Consider the following 2,542-nt stretch of genomic DNA (forward strand, 5'->3'; position numbering starts at 1 on the left):
TCCAGCTGTTTCCTCTCCTTTTGCCTTTCCCCACACCTATCCCACCCCACCATTCACCCACCCAATTCTCTCCGCCACCCATGACCCACCTTATCCCCCCCCCTTCTCAAATTCCCACCCATTCAGCTCCCCCCACCCTAACAACCTGCCCAAAACCTCAATGGTGAGTGGGGTTATGGTTTGTGGTGAAGATGGGACTTTTTGGGGTTTGGGGTTGATCTGGGGTTATGTTTGGCAATATATTGTCTCTGTTGATGGGGTTTTGTTAATCAGAGCACTGGACTTCTTGTCCTGGTCATTCAGCTGAAACCTTCTCCAATGTTTGGGCATTGGAGGTGTGAGGGGGGAAATACCCTGAGTAAAATAATGATTCACTTTATTTATGCCCCTCAAGTTATTTTATAAACCAATAACCTCAGCCTGCTATGCTGCAGGGAGAGACGCCCAGCCTCTCCTTGTAACTCAAGCCCTCTTGCCTCTGTTGCATCCTGTCTAACCTTGGGGTCCAAGTCCATAGATCTCTTGAGGCCGCCACGCAGATTGATGGAACGGTTAAGTAGGCCTCTCGTATCCTGGGTTTCATTAATCATGCAATTGAATTCGGGAATCATGAGGTAGTGTTGCAGCTCCAAAAATCTGGTGAGACCACACTTAGAATATTGTGTACAGTTCTGGATGCCTCATTACAGGAAGGATGTGGAGGCTATAGAGAGAGTGCAGAGAAGATTTACCAGGATGTTGTCTGGATTGAAAAATAAATCTTATTAGGCAAGGTGAGCAGAACCTCATAAGAATAAGGATAAGAGGTGACTTGGAAGTCTACAAGATTCTGAGAGGTGTAGATAGGATGTTCAGCCAGCACCTGTTTCCCAGGGCAGGATCAGCAAACACCCGAAGACATCTGTACAAAGTGAAGGGAAGGAAGTTTAGGGGAGACATTAGGGGTAAGTTTTTTTTTAACACTGTTGGGGGTGCCTGGAATACCTTATTGAGGTGGTGGTGGAGGCTGAAACATTAGGGGCATTTAACAGATTCTTGGACAGAAAAATAGTGTTATGAGGTAGGGAGGATTTAGTTTTATACAGTATGGGTTGGCACAACATTGTGGGCTGAAGGACCTATTCTGTCGTGGACCGTACAAAATGAATGAGGGGAGACTTTATAGAGGTATAGGGGAAAATATTAGGGGGAACTTCTTCACACAGAGTGCTGAGAGTGTGGAACGAGCTGCCAGCTGAAGTGGTGAACGCGGGCTCAGTTTTAACATTAAAGAGGAATTTGGACAGGTACATGATGGGAGGGGTATGGAAGGCTATGGATGGGTGCAGGTCATGTGGTTTGGCACAGACTAGAAGGGCCAAAGGGGCCTGTTTCTGTGCTGTAATGTTCTATGTCCTCTGGTGTTTGCTTTCCCTGCCCTGGGAAAGGGTGCTGGCTGTCTACCTTATCTGTGCCTCTCAGAACATTTTTAGACTTTCAACCTTGTAGACTATACAGTCTGGACTGACTCAGCGATCCGTGAGTAGAAATGGTCAGTCAACGTTTCAGGTCAGGATCCTTCATCAAGACTAAAGTAGGAGGAGGATACATCAAGGGGGAAAGGAGGGAAGCTGGGGGCAGGTTGAGGTGATGGGTATTGGACAGAAGGTGAGAAAAACTGGAGAGACCACAGTGGGGTGGGAAAGAGAGAAAAGTAACACCATGGATACGTAAAGAAGAAAAGGAAACAGTGAAATCAGACAGATGGGGGGCAAACTAAAATGAAAAAAATTGATGTTCATAGCACTGCATTTGAGGCTGTCCAGAAGGAATACGATGTGTGTTCCTCCAGCTGATGTTCAACCTCTCCCTCACAATGAGGACACACATGTCCGTATGGGACTGCTTGGGGGGAATTGAAACGGTTTACTACTGCGAGTTCAAGCTCAGACCCACAGACAGAGGTCAAAGCAGTCACTCAACCTGTTTGGTCTCAGTGATGTAGAGGCTATACCAGGATCACCAAACATAGTAGATCAGGCTGAAGGAGGTGCAGGTTAAGGCCTGGCTCACTTGGAAGGTCTGCCTGTGGCCCAGAGAGGGGGGAGAGGGAGGGGACAAGTGGTGTATCTTCTTCTGTTACAGGGGGAAAGTTTCCAGGATTTAGGCCTAAGGAGGGAAGTTGGAATAAAGCTTGCAAGTTCAGCTCCGATGCCTCGGTTTTGGTGGTTTGTCTGTACAGCACATCCTAAAATCTGGACTGCTGGGGATTGGTTGGTCCGGATTTCAGATTTTCTGGATTCTCAGGCAATACTTTTAAAATTAAAATTTAAGAAGAATAAACAGGCAAATTTTGCTCGTTTATTAACGAAACGTTTTTCCATTCAAAATATAAAGTACAAACACTATTTCCACAACTTCCACGGGGGTCACTTGTTGCTGCTGTGCATCTGTGACGCTTAAGCACACATGCACACAAAAGCTGAGAGTTTTCGAGAAGTCCAGTTTCTCCTGGGCTTTACTGTAATTGAATTGTTTTAAGTTAGAAACTTTGCATGCTATC

This window comes from Narcine bancroftii, chromosome 12 (assembly GCF_036971445.1).
Source record: "Narcine bancroftii isolate sNarBan1 chromosome 12, sNarBan1.hap1, whole genome shotgun sequence".
Classification (NCBI taxonomy): Eukaryota; Metazoa; Chordata; class Chondrichthyes; order Torpediniformes; family Narcinidae; genus Narcine; species Narcine bancroftii.